This window comes from Podarcis filfolensis, assembly GCF_964270895.1.
Source record: "Podarcis filfolensis genome assembly, chromosome: 13".
Classification (NCBI taxonomy): domain Eukaryota; kingdom Metazoa; phylum Chordata; class Lepidosauria; order Squamata; family Lacertidae; genus Podarcis; species Podarcis filfolensis.
In genome coordinates, this window is record NC_139615.1 from 30,048,241 (window position 1) to 30,063,027 (window position 14,787).

Below are 14,787 nucleotides of genomic sequence, written 5' to 3' on the forward strand. Positions count from 1 at the left end.
AGTGCTGCAGAAACATCACATTCTGATTCTTCCATGCATAAAATGCACGTTTTGTTTCAAAACAGCCTTCTTCTGCTTTCCATCCTGATTCAAAACCCATTTCTTCACACATGGGCACAAATAACTAGTGAAAGACTCAAAGATTCTTTTAGTGTCATGGGTGCAAATAACCTTGCACTAAGAAAAGGACAAATGGGTGGCGAATAACTGACAGGTGGCAGCAAACCATCAGAGCAAGGTTTAGGGTAGGGCTGGGGAAACCAGAGGCCCAGAAGCCTCATGCGGCCCTCCAAGCCTATCTGGCCTTTGGGACTGTCTCTGAGCTACAGTGCTGCCAAGACCACAGATGTCACTGCCCATGTTCACTTGAACAGTAAAAAATGCTTCTTGCTTGCCTGGTTAGAGAATGAAGAGAACGGGGTGGTGTGAAATGAATGGAGACCTCTGACTTCTGTATGGCTAAAATGTAGATAGTTCATAGTTTTTCCTGGTAAGGGAGCTAATGGCTTATCTGTAAGGACAGATTCACCCTACAGTCCAGATTTCATTTATTGTCCAGATAATGCTCCATACTGTGATTTCCGATGGCTCACCATGCAAGGCAACCGTTTTTCAGATCTGTGGGTTCCTAGTTCTAGCCCCAGTACCTGCTGATACAAGACAGGTAGCTGAGCAGAAGATCTACTGCACCAGCAACATCTAAGCAGCATGTATAGAGTTTCATAGCTGGCCCTGTATCCAGCCAGCCATTTTTCTGGCTCATTCAAGGCCCCAATTCTGGGTATTGTTAGCTCAAGGGCATTTAGCAAGACAGGAACCCAGGATTCAGCAGGATTTGAAACGGGGACTCTTCCTTGGTAAGTATCCTGAGCTCTCCACCCACAGTGTACTGACTGATCCTGACCCCAACATGCAATGGGGCCTGCAATGGAATCCTGCTCTATAGATGAGACTCAGATCTATGCTGAGGTGCAACCTGGATCTTAGTGGTTCAGCATCCTCTTCTGACAATATCTTATTGGAGTGGGACTGCACATGCAGCAGAATGAAGTGGTAAGAATGCTGGTAGAGTGGGCCATACCATTTCAGACTCCAGGTGGAACATTCCCTTATGCAAAAAAACAACAACCCAATGCCATCAAGGAAAGGGATGCCTCCATAGCCCTGCCTCTTCCCTGCTCTGCTGGTGTCTATTTGCAGGGAGTTTTGTTTACAAGAGGTAGCATTAAAGAATGTCTCCCCTCACCTGCAGTCTGAAGTGGTACAGCCATTCTTCCACTTCAGTTATTTGATCCTGCAAGTTTTCTGAATCCATAACAGCCCAAGGCAGAACACAGCAGCAAATCACAGGGCTTGGCAGAGAGGGTGTGGGCAGTCAGCTAATTCATAAAGGGTTTGATTATCAGGCTTGCTATATTTTGGATGCGTGTGTCTGCCTCTTCCAACCAGCCAAAGTAAAATCTATCTAAAAGATTCCAAGGCTTGTCAATTTCCAGATAGTTGAAATATGAGCAGTGACTAGGTCAATTGTGGAATAAATGAAAATGTAATATATGTGCCGTTGAATTTCTTTGTGGAAATGAGTCGCTCGCTCAGTTTTAGCCCGTTTAACATAATTGCCCAATTTAGTTCATTAGCCCTGTTTCTACCTAATTGAGGTGGAACGGTATGGAGCTTTCTGAAGCGATTTAGACGCTGCTCCCTGCCCCCTAATTTCAGCAGAATTAGTCCAAGTGCTTATTAAAATGAGACAGTGGTAACGTCATGTCCAGAAGGCACTTTCCTGCAGCATTTGTGGGGCCAATCACCACTCCTTAGCAAGGAGTCTGTGGCTTTAATCAGAGACCTTATGGACTGAGGCTAGTGAGCTACTTGGGGCTGCATCAGCTCAGGCCTCCAAGCCCCCTTCAATGAACAGGGTGGGTGTGAGTGTGACTAGATTCAGATTACATGCCTAGATTCAGGGAGAGTGAGTCTAGCCCAACCACTTTCTTGACATGCTAGTTTTCTAAATGCAGGGCTCCCCCCCCAATTTGGAAGCACCCCATCCACAGAGCCCCCACCTACAGTCTGAAATTGTACCATCCATTTCACAGGTTTACCTCATCAGCTGTTTCGAAACATCCAGACCTTGCACAGAACAATTTCCAATTGATGAATACATCCCGCTGCAACCCGCTTACAGCAAAGGGGAAATAAGGCAAAATCATTTGCTGCTGGGTGATTCACCCAGTTCTGTTAATTAAATGACTCATCCAATTCCCCTTGCTTTTATTGCCCCAATGGCTCATGCCTTGGACATGGGAGGTTAATACTAGCCCTAATCATCCAGAGGAAATAATAGATTTTGTAATGATGGCCGGCAACCTCGAGCAGCAGTTTTATGAAATGAAATGGTGTGCATGTGTATATGTTAGGAAGAGAGTGCTATTCAAAGGAACTCAAAGACAGGAGAGCACACACACAGTCTTTTCAGTGGAAAATCTTTGTGGGGAGGAAGAAAAAGAGATTGTATCAATGACAAATTTTCCTGAAGACATCAAAGTGATCCTCCCACTTCTCTCCCCCACCTCCTTATCACATCAGGGGCTGCTTCTCCACTTCAACTTCAGGCCAGGGGCAGCTCATTCTGGCCAGCAAGCAAGCTACCTCCTCGCTACTTGCTGTTTTGCAGAAAACTAGGTGACTGAAAGATGAATTGCCAAAAGGTCCCAGTGGTCAGGGGGGCAGGTTGATACTGTCAAAGCAAGAAAGGGACATTCTCAGGAGCAGGGCCTGGTTGAGCTCTTCATCTCCACAAAGTCATGTTGGATGAAAGGCAGCGTTCAGAACTTGATATAGGCCACAGAATATGAAGGTAAGCCGATTTTGTTAAAAGTAGAATTCAAGACAATTTCAGCCTGCCTTCTCTCTCTCGCTTTTCTTCTCTGGGCAAAAAAATATGTCCAGCCTTAACTTGGGGGGAGGGGGGACTGGAGACTTCAAAAGCGTTTATTGCACAGCCTGAATACATATTTTGCCTGGTGAAGAATTATATGGAACTGTAAGGGAGTGGGTGCAAGTTCTACCTCTGCTGCACTGGAACCTGGAATACAAAGGGAGTGATGCTTCAGCAAAGAAAAAAGCAAAAAGCTAATGCTATTCTAGACTGCATCAACGGAAGTTTAATGTCCAGATGAAGGGAAGAAATAGTCCCGCTCTACTCTGCCTTGGTCAGACCACACCTGGAATAATGTATCCAGTTCTGGGTGCCACAAATTAAGAAGGATATTGACAAGTAAACGTGTGCAGAGAAATGCAACCAAGATGATCAAGGGTCTGGAAAACAAAGCCTTATGAGGAATGGTTGAGGGAGTTATGATAGCCATTTTCAAATATCTACAGGCCTGTCACATGGAGGATGGGCAAGCTTGTTTCTTCCTGCTCTAGAGGGTAGGACCAGAACCAATGCATTCAAGTCACAAGACAGTAGATTCCAACTAAACATCAAGAAGAAGTTTCTGACAGTAAGCGTTATTTGACAGTGGAATGGTCTCCCTTGGAAGGTGGCTGACTCTTATTCCTTGGAGGCTTTTAAGTGGAGTTGGATGATCATCTGTCATGTATGCTTTAGTTGAGATTCCTGCAGTGCATCAGGACTCGCCAAGTGGGTGGCTCGTTTCGGGGGTGGCTCGTGGGCCATTTAAATGACCCCCATCAGCCGCTTGTGGCCCATGGGACACAGGTTGCCGACCCCTGGACTAGATTATCCTTGGGGTCCCTTCCAACTTCGCAGTTCTATGATTCTAAGGTGACAGGAAAGGGCCTTTACTCAGGGCCTGTAGCAGGCAACCTTCAGGCCCCTTATCTCCTGCATCAGTGGTACTCCAGACAGACAGACAGGTTTCCAAAGGTCAATGGTGCATTCTAGTTCTGAGTGCTGTCAGCTGCTCAATGGAGAGACACAAAGACCTTAAAGAAACCCTCTTTCTCTGAGGCTAATCTAAACAACTGACCTATTATGTAACAATACAGGCTCTGGCTGCATTCACTCGGGAGTTTATTCCATTTTCCTGATGTTTCCCTAACTGTTAATTTCTGAATTACACCTGAGCTTTCGCACAACATTAAAACCCGCTTCAGATAAACTAATGGAATGCTGTGCATATTTAGTGCTCATTTTTGTGTTACTTGTTTCCAGAAAAAAAAACTGTCTACAGCCTCCATAACCCCAAAAAATGGTGGTGTAAAGTGATAAATTTTGGGATGAAATATCAGCATCCAGTTCTTTCCTCGGCCCAGTATACCTAAAGGAGCGTCTCCACCCCCATCGTTCTGCCCGGATGCTGAGGTCCAGCGCCGAGGGCCTTCTGGCAGTTCCCTCATTGCGAGAAGCAAAGCTACAGGGAACCAGGCAGAGGGCCTTCTCGGTAGTGGCGCCTGCCCTGTGGAACGCCCTCCCATCGGATGTCAAAGCGATAAATAACTACCTGACATTCAGAAGACATCTTAAGGCAGCCCTGTTCAGGGAAGTTTTTAATCTGTGATATTTTAGTGTATTTTTGGTTTTCTATGGAAGCCGCCCAGAGTGGCTGGGGAAACCCAGCCAGATGGGCGGGGTACAAATAATAAATTATTATTATTATTATTATTATTATTATTATTATTATTATTATTCCTGCTGCTTTCATGGGGGACCAGAAGCACACATTTTTGGAAGGGATGGGGGAGTAGCAATGTTGTCCAATGACATCTGTTGTTGTGTCACACCATGCCCATTGCTGTGAATGAAATTTAGCATGCCATGGCAGTATATTGATCAGAAAGCCACAGTTCCATAATGTTTCAGGTTAGTAAATAGGACAGATGAGCTAGCATTATAACAAACTAACACAATATTCCCCACGTCTGAATGTACTCTGCCTTTTCTTATCCTGAGACCCACTGCATCTATCCTGTCCGATATTTGCCCTCTAACTTGTCTGTGACTATATGTCCTGCTTCTGATTCTGTTCCCCTGATCTGATACCTAATCTCCAGCTTGTACATGACCCAAGCCTCCTGTCACTGGACCCCAAACCAGAGGCCACAGTATCACCAGGTGAGGTGCCAAATCAGATTCCCAGCTCTGCGTCTGATGCTGGTTTTTCAGGGTCCTCTGAGCCCAAGGCTGACAAGTGAGAGCCCAATGAATTAGACCCTCCAGCACCAGTGTTTGAAATGAATATTTTAGGCTGTCTTTTAAACCACTGGTGTATCTTTTCCTCTAGTAAGTGGCATATAAACTTTGCTAAATAAATAAAATAAAAAATTAAGGGGAGGTAGTGTGGTGAAAAAGAAGACCTTCTTTTTCACCACACTGCCTCCCCTCTCTTCCATAAATTCCTTTTGGGGGCTCCCTGTCCACCCCCACAGCCTGCACAAACTTCTTGCCCTTGCTTTCAACTTACCCACAGCCTTGCCCCTCATTGTCTTACTGTCCTTATTTCCCCAAAACATCCCTTCCTGAGACCTTCTCTAGTCCAGTTCCACCACTGTGGCCATCCAATGCACTCTTGCTACCTGAAGCGACTTTGCCCATTTCCCTTTGCTTCTCCTTATACATGAAATGCTCTCCAATCATATTTCTGGGCGACCACCTTCCTCATTGCCTTTCCTTTCCACAAAAGGTGAAAAAAATATTGTGATCATCCCTTATTAGTGCAGCTCCTATCACTTCTTGGAAAACAATTTGTATAGCAATTTTTGAAATTTGAATTCAAAATATCAAATTTTAAAATTTATATTTTAAAAATTCCACATCCCAAACGGCTAAATCTCAAATCTAAAACCACCCGATGCCCGTGAGCAGGAATGTTTGCTAAAAATTGGATAGAATGTTACTTTAATTGGAATGTTTTGCCCAAGAATATTGAATCTGCTGGCAAAACTCCCCCTCTCTTAAATTTAATCACTGCAATGCGTTGCGCCAAGGCAAGCCTCTCTCCTTCCTGGGCTCTGCACTCACAGCACGGTGCCACGCGATAGATAAGCATGTTGCATATCCCGTTTGCCTGGCTTTTAATTAAGCTGTCAGGCTGAAACAGAAATATCTCCTGGGAGGTGAGCAAGCGCTTCATGGCCATTTAATTTTTGTTTAGGATTTAAAACTCAAGCCTGTCCTGGTTGAAATTAACAAGAAGATTCCTGCTCACTGTCACTCTCAGTGATGAGATACTAATCACACGCCTTAATGAGAATGAAGAGTGTGGGGAGGCGGGAGGAAGAGAGAGAATCAAAGAGCTACATTTCACAGTATGATGTGGTTTCATTTCATTTCTTAGAGTTGTGTTATGTACTGAGTTGAATAGGATCCAAACTGCAGCAGTCCGATTGGTCCTAGAACTATAGGATCCAAAAGGCAGCAGTCTGATTGGTCCTAGAACAATAGGATTCAGAATGCAGCAGTCTGATTGGTCCTAGAACAATGCAGCAGTATGATTGGTTGGCAGGAACCACCCAATCATGCTCCAGATAGAAGTGAATCCACAACTTGATTGGCTTACAGTAGAATTCCGGAATTAGCCAATCATGTGCAGCCCATTGTGTAAATAATGTATATAAAGCAGATACTTTGAGGGGACTTTCATTCATTCATTCCTCCTCACCACTATGAGCTGAATAAAGAGCATGAAATCACTTTGCGACTCTGAGTATATTTCAGTTGTGAGGTTGTGGCAGGTCTTGACACCAAACTAGCAACACTCCGCTAGAAGATGTGTTCTGTGTTGGGCTTAATCTGGGGCAAACTTACCACTGAAACCCATTTTCACTGATGGAGCTCAGCCCTGAAACCTGAGGATTTTTCATCAGGGTAACTGCTGTTTGGAGCATGTGCATAATTTAATATGATTCCAGGGCCCATCACTGCTCAACTTATGAACACTGTTTTAATGCATTAATTGAAATGTGTGTAGTAGTAGTAATAATAATAATAATAATAATAATAATAATAATAATAATAATACATGTGTAGAGAGCAGTTCCTTTCCACTTAGGGAATCATGGAGGATGGTCACATCCACATCATACATTTGAAGTACTTTGACACCACTTTAACAGTCGTGGAGAATCCTGGGAACAGTAGTTCAGGGAACTGTAGGTCTATGAGGTCCTCAGCTTTAAGAAACTACAATTCCCAAGATTTTGGGGGGAACTCACAACTGTTAAAGTGGTGTAAGAGTGATTTATGGTAGATGTGGCATGGATGTGACCAGTGAGTTGCAGGCAGACACCTCTGAAATGAAGCCATGTTCCTTCTTGCATGGCCAAGTGTGCTACGCTACCGAGGATAGTCCTCTATTTGAAGGACCTTCAAACAACAATCCTTTGTCCAGTCTAAGTCTGCCTTAAAGATAAAAAAGGAAGACTGAATCTACTGAAGCGGCATTTCAACAGTTAAAACCTGGGCAGAAGACTGAGCAGAAACACAGCAAGACATCTGATCACAGCCTCCCATGCCATGGCAAGATATATTGCATTTCAATTTAAATTGTTGCAACTACTTCTAAATTTGCATCTATACATATAAGCTTGGATGTGCAAATCTTATGCAGATCTGTATTCTCTGTTCTTTTTTTTGGGGGGGGGGTGGCAAAAAGGTTCAGTGGCCACCCTACCACCTTCCATTGCTTTCCCTGCTAGTTATTATTAAAGCATCAAGCTTGCTGCAGTTTTTGTTATCAGTGTCCTGCAGGTTACATGACGCATTGACAGGCTACAAATTGATGAGTCGACAAGTGGGAGTGAGGAGATCATACACCACAAGGACACAAATCATGACATGAGAAGTTTACTCCCTTCTTCCCTGCAACTTCACTTCATGAGCACATGGGCTGAGGGATTCATCTGAGGAAAAAATGTCAGCCAAACACTAGAATTCTGGGAAAGATTATGTTACTCGCAAATATGTGTTTAAAAGCCCTAATTTGTCTGTTTATTAAATGAAAAGCAGTCTCTGGGGAAGCCAGCAACCCGTTTACTGAGCATTCATCCTGATCTGTGTACAGGGAGGTGAGAAAGCACCAGCTATTTATTGCACATTTGTCCTGATTTGGTTGTGGGGAGGTTAGATTATGTGGCATTGAGCAAGTGTTATCCCACACTTTTCCATAGCATTTTTCATCACTTTCCTTATCACAAAAAGTCTGGTCTTTGGGGGAAGTAGACCTGTTGCACTCCCAAACAATGCAATTGTGCAACTGGAATTTGCCTGTAAAAGCTCATCCACACTTCTGTTTGCCCTGCAGCTTTCCTCTGAGAAAACCCGTGGATTGGTGATGAATCAGAACAAATGGCAACTGGGTTTTCTGCAGATTGCCATTTGTTCCAATTTAGTGCTAAATAGAGGGTTTTCCAAGGGAAAGCAGTGGTGCGAAGGCAAAACTGCTAGGACATGTGCCTGGGAAGCATGGGATAAGCAGAGGTGTAGATGTGCTCTTACAAGCAAATTCAGGTTGCATATCTATAATTGTTTGGGAGTGAAATAAATCTACATCCTCAAAACACTGGACTTTCTGTGATAAGGAAAGTAACGGAAAATGACCAAATCCCACTCAAAAGTGTCCTATGACTGTGAATGAAGAATTATTGGGGGTGGAGGGTGGGGAGGTGATACTTAACTTTTTCCCTACCACAATTTACTTAATTGCCTTATTTCTGATGGGTGAGAAGACTGTGGGGAGTGGAGAAGATTCCTTTTTTTAGGTATCACAAGGCCCAGAATTCTACTAGTGCATTCTTTTCCCCCTCTGTCTAGATCTTGGCAGCTCAAAGCCTGAGTTCTGATTGAATAACTGCATCTTTTTGTTTACATGGCCAATTAGGGCCAAATTAATGAAGCATCAAGTGGGAAGAACACAACTTGCTCTCTCGCTGTAGTAGCAGCTCAGTACGCCCGGACTGCATATTTCTTTGGATTTTAGCCCCATTAAAAGTCAGTGGGTCTTGCTTCAAGTAAACATGCTTACAACTGAGATGTTAGTTGAGCGTCTATCTGAATTGGGCTCAGGTAAGTCACAAACTCCATGCCTCTCCTAAGCAGCCCCTATGTAGTCATGAAATGGCCACCTCTGAATATACACAGCCACAAAGCCCAACCAGGTGCCCTCCAGCAGAGGTGGATTTAGGGGAGTGTGGCTGCTTCAGTCGCACTGGGCACAGAGCCGAAGGGGTACCGCAGGGGGCACTATAACTATGATGTAGAATGGAAGGCGAGAGGCAGGGAGTGCCAGATTTTGGTGTTGCATAGGACACTGCTGAAATTTGAGACCCCAAGGTCCGCCACCAAATCCAGATCTTGCTGGTTTACAACTCCGATCATCCCTGACCATTGGTTGGAGAGTTGGCACAGTTTGGGGCCGAGCAGGGACACGGGTGGCACTGTGGGTTAAACCACAGAGCCTAGGACTTGCCGATCAGAAGGTTGGCGGTTCAAATCCCCGCAACGGGGTGAGCTCCCGTTGCTCGGTCCCTGCTCCTGCCCACCTAGCAGTTCGAAAGCACGTCAAAGTGCAAGTAGATAAATAGGTACCGCTCCAGCGGGGAGGTAAACAGCATTTCCGTGCACTGCTCTGGTTCGCCAGAAGTGGCTTAGTCATGCTGGCCACATGACCTGGAAGCTGTACGCCGGCTCCCTCGGCCAATAAAGCGAGATGAGCGCCGCAACCCCAGAGTCGGTCATGACTGGACCTAATGGTCAGGGGTCCCTTTACCCTTTGGGTTTTTTGGAAGTTAGTGGGTGGCCCTCCTTGAGCACACTCACCTCCTCTTCCCTGCCACTGTTACCACTGTTCAGATTCTCTTTCTCCCTCTCTGGGTGCAATCCGCACTACCTCTCAGATAAAGGGAGAGAGAACAAGGCATGCAGAAGTTATTGCTGCTCTCTGCACTCACTGCTTGCTCACGCAGAGAAGCCAGATGAACAGGCAATAATACTGACAGGAGGAGGAGCAACAACAGGGAAAAAGGCTCCACGGATTGGCAGAGCCCTTGGCCCCATAATGGGGTTTGGTCCTAGGCAGCTGACCAATGATGCCAACCTCTGACACCAGCCCCAGTTTAAAGGCCAAGGCGGGGGAATCTCTGAAAGAGTCTGAACTCCCTGCTAGCTGCCTTTTGGAACTTCTGATGTGAATTCAATACCTGACAGTTGGCAAAGAAGTGCCTGCAAATCCAGTGCATCTGGCTTTGTGTGTTCTGCGGGCTTTTCATGCCTCCTTCCGATTAAGTTCCCCGTTAATCTACTGAGCCATTATTATGTTCAGAAAAGAAAAGCACAATTAAGGTGGTTTAAACAATGCAAACGAAAGGGGGGAGAGATCCCCCAGCCCTTGCAGCAGGGAAGTGAGGCAAAATGCCTAGGGTGATGCCGCAATGGCAAGCCATGACATATACCGCATTTAATTAATGCCTTTAAATAGGTGTGTATGGGAACTGTAGCTGGAGGATTCTGGAGCCCAGAACAGCTGGAATTAAATGGGAAAAGGAGAAGGAGAAGAAGGAGAAGAAGGAGAAGAAGCAGTCATCAAGAGAGATTCTCCCAGCTTAGATTTCCTTCCGAAAGCTCTCCTAAATCAGATTTTTGCTTTGTATTTTTACCCCCAACTATCTCAATTATGGGTGTTGTTCTGTGATTTGGGGCTTTAGGACACAACCCTATATCTAAGAGGCCTCAGCTTTGAGGTAAAGACTTGCTGTATTGGGGTTTCTGCTAGGGTGTAGTGGAAGCCTCGCTACACCAGCAGAACCTGAGATGCAACAGCATTGAAACAAGGCAGGAGGAACCCTCCACTGATGAAGATATGTCAGCACTGCAGGACAGCCAGAATGGAGTAGACTCATGGAAAGGTAGCAGAGAAGAGCAGCATAGTTATGTCACATGCCCTGTATTCCCCAGTTTATGGTGGAATTTGACAACAGCCCCAGAGTTGAAACAAGACTTTTTCATCTCATCAAGCTCATTGAGAGAAAGAAAATATTAAGACAGCTGCCCTCTTGTTGACAGCTACCCAACCCAAGCCACCATGGTAAAGCATAAATCATGATGGAACTCAACATCCATTCATAGCAATATTAAACAATAGTAGTAATAATAACAAGAACTATCATTATTAAATTTACATACTTCTTACATGCCAAAATGCCTTCTAAACAGTTTACAAATCTAATCACAGCACATCACCAGACCCCACAAAGCGAGGCTCACAGGGCACGTGGCTTATGGGACTTTGCCCTCAGGGTCTACACACAAAGGAGGAACTTTGATGGTGGGAAATAGAGAGGAAAGACCCATTTCCTCTCCCCCACCCCATCCTCCATTTCAGGGCGGCCATTTGTTTTCCCCGCTATGATGAGATATACTGTATTTTTATGTGAATTCTAGAAATTATTTGTACGCCTCTATCTATACATATAAATTAGCATGTGCAGAGTTCATTCAAATATTCTCAACTTTTGGGGTGCTGCATTTCTTCTTCTTCTTCTTCTTTTGGTGATGTGCAAGTGTCCCCCTGACATTTACATAGTCTTAATCTGACCCAGGGGTGAATAAACTTGGGGCTTGAGGGATCAACTTTGTTTACTAGAAGTCATTGGGAGTTCTGTCACCTAGAGCAGCCTTCCCCAACCTGGTGCCCTCCAGATGTTTTGGATTGCAAGACCCATCATCCCTGACCATTGCCCATGCTGGGTGGAGCTCTTGGGAGTTGGAGTTCAAAACACTGGGAGGGCACCAGGTGTGGAAAGGCTGACCTATATACAGGTGCAAAATAAAATTAATTGGTTGATGGCAGATAAAATAAAGGCGCAAGGTGCCTCGGAACATACACACCACTCTGGAATCTGATTTCAGTCCCAGAACGAGTTCATTTTCCTTTCACATGAAGATCTACTCCTGGTTTTCCTCCAAGCTTCCTTTCTTCAGCTGTCTAATTTAGGGAGTAAAAACTTCCTTCATTGTCACAACTCTTAAACAACTGGAAGTCAGAAAAGTTTGTTGATGTACTGCGTATCACCCAGATCCTTAGATCAAGATCTACCTCCCCACTCCCCGCCCCAGAATCCCTGGCAGCTCTCTTTTCCAGTATTCTGGACTAGCCTGTTCCGTTAGGGCAAATGAAGCGCTGCCCCATCAACCGCCGTCTGCCCACAGTCAGCCCTCACTTGCCTGCCTTTCTAATTAACAACCAGTCCACGTGGACTGATCCTGCTTGTCAGCTTCCCCCTCTGCTTTAGTCTCAGTGTTGCTCTTTGAGAACTCAGGAAGGAGGAGAACAGGGACAAAACCAGAATGAGTTGGTTCTGCCTGCCATCAGGCTCTACCTGATGTTGAAGTCCCTGCCTTCTGCCCCACCAGTCTCAGTGAGCACCAGACCCCACTGCTCTGGAGTCTGGAAGGTCCCCGGAGTACCTGACCCCACCACAGGCAATTAGGCATTGAGTTTATATAGGCTGCATAACTTACTTTGTTGTTTGAAAGATTTGCAAGCGGCTTTTTTTTTTTAAGAGGTTGGTGGAACCGGTAGCCCTCCAGCTGTAGTTGGACTCCCTCTCTCACCATCCCTGACTACTGACCATGATTGGTGGGGCAGATGAGACCTGGAGTGCAACAACATCTGAAGGGCGGTAAGCTCTCCATTCCACTTGTTAAAAGTAACCTTATACTGAGTCAGACACAATGATTTATCTTGGCTACTCCTGTCAACAGGCCTTGCTACTCAAACCTCAGCAGTGGAACGGCTTGAAGGTGAAAGCTGTCCTCACCACACCACCCGCACTGAAGCATGCCAGGTGTTTTAATTCATTAAACTCTAAGGAAGTCCAGGACAAAACATGCATGGAAGAGTCTGCATCATTAGCAGCGAAAGAAGAGCTTTGCTCAGGGTGTTTTATCTCCCTGGCGAAACACTCTGAGACTGGGCTAATGAGGCAGTGACATGCCGACAGAGCAATGGGAAAGGTGACATGCAGAGAGCCAGGGAGATAAAACAGGTCAGCAGAAGACAGGGAAGGACCACAAGTTCATCTGACGCACACCCCCTGCCCAGAAGCAAGACCACCCACCCGCTACTGATCTCCCTTCACAGATTAAGCTGTATTGATAATCCAATTACCCAAAATGCCACAGGCACAGGGTGGGTGTATTAAAAAAAGTTGTGGTGTTTGGAGAGAGAGAGAGAGAGAGAGAGAGAGAGAGAGAGAGAGAGAGAGAGAGAGATGGATGGATTCCTCCCTCCAAGTTTTGAAAAAGTTTGGATGTCAAGGGCTATTCACCCAAGAAGTGGCAAAACTTTCCATCCCTCTAGGCCAGGGACAGGGAACCTGATGCCCGACAGAGGTTGCCAGACTCTAATTCCCATCAACCTCAAACAGCATGGCCAATGGTCCAGGATGGTGGCCGTTGTAGTCCAATAACACCTGGAAGGCCACAGGTTCTGCACCATGGCTCTAGACAGTGGTAGTCACAGAATCTCATTCAGGGTGCCTTCCCTGCAGGTTGCTTTCCCATCGAGGCTTATTTCTTGGTGGTCAAACAGTCAGTTATTTATTATATTTATTGAAATTTGTATCTCTGCATGCATTTTGTATTTCTATATGTGTTGAATTGTGGTAGCCTGCTGCTCTAAGCAATAAAGATTTGGCTGGCCCTCCACAGTGAATCAAGCCCCGCCCTTAGCAAACAAAATAAGAGCATTACAAAGAGCACAGTGGATCAGCCTCTCTCTATATATTCATCCTCCTCTGTTGGTCTTGGAAACCTGCCTGGAAGGAAGGGGCGGGGGGAGAGACAACCCCAAACATTTCTACCATGTAAGCTGAGGCCGCAAACCTGGTAACATCCACTGGATTGAGGTGTCATGGTATAAAACTTAATCTACCAACAAGAAACGTAGTCTACCATAAAAGCAACAGCGCCAGTGGCAGATATACAAAACCACGGGCGCCCCGTGGGATGATTTAATGTTCTACAAACAAGGAAGCGGCAAGCCTGTGCTCTGCCACAATGCGCGGGGTGACAAGGGCCATGATTACACTGCAGCCAGCCAGGCGGAGAAACACACAAAATGCACGTCCAACTGCAACAAGCAAGGCCCCTTGTTTTCTAAAGAGCTAAATGCAGTTCTTGGAACTAATACGAGGAGGTTGTGTTTCTGATGTGGGGGCTATGAGGACGCAGGAAGGAAATCCAGCACTAGGCTGGATTCACTGAACCCAGTGCAAAATTGTACCGTGATGACTACCCAATATCTCAACCAACATTTCAATATTTCTCAATACATTTTCTTAAGGCCAGAACATTTTTTCCTTAAAGCGGGGAACATTTTTCAGTGCAAGGGCCTCACTCTCTTGTGAGCAGCCTTCTGGGGGGATATGTGTGCATACCAGTGGTGGGTGGAGCCAAGGGCCACATTCACACCATACATTTAAAGCGCAGATACCACTTTAAGCAGCCATGGCTTCCCCCAAAGGGTTCTGGGAGCTGTACCTTGTTAAGGGTTAAGAGAGTTGTTAGGAGACACAAACCCGCTTTCCCCTCCCAGAACTGCAGTTCCCAGAGTGGTTTAACACTCAATCCCTTGTCATAGGGAACTCTGGGAATTGTAGCTCTGGGAGGGGAATAGAGGGTCTCCTGAGATCCTTGGGGGAAACAATAGAAAATGTGTACTGTTTCAGCACAAGGAAGTTGCACAGAATTCCCCATTCATGACATATTTACTTCCACTTTTTTTTATTATGACATATTTACTTCCACTTATTTTTATTAAGACT

At 45.4% G+C, this 14,787-nt stretch overlaps 1 protein-coding gene and 1 long non-coding RNA gene across 5 annotated transcripts in view; both read right to left on the bottom strand.

Moving 5' to 3' along the window:
• LOC310747836 (acid-sensing ion channel 2) overlaps positions 1-14,787 on the bottom strand; it is a 381,589-nt gene that overhangs the window by 224,156 nt on the left and 142,646 nt on the right. The window lies entirely within an intron of this gene.
• Positions 2,467-10,344, bottom strand: LOC310748217. 2 transcript variants are annotated; one of them, XR_014541213.1, is made up of 3 exons: positions 10,162-10,344; positions 5,430-5,635; positions 2,467-3,085 (listed from the first exon to the last, which is right to left on the bottom strand). It is a non-coding gene; the product is annotated as an uncharacterized lncRNA (long non-coding RNA). The 2 variants fall into 2 exon arrangements; XR_014541212.1 differs by lacking the exon at positions 5,430-5,635.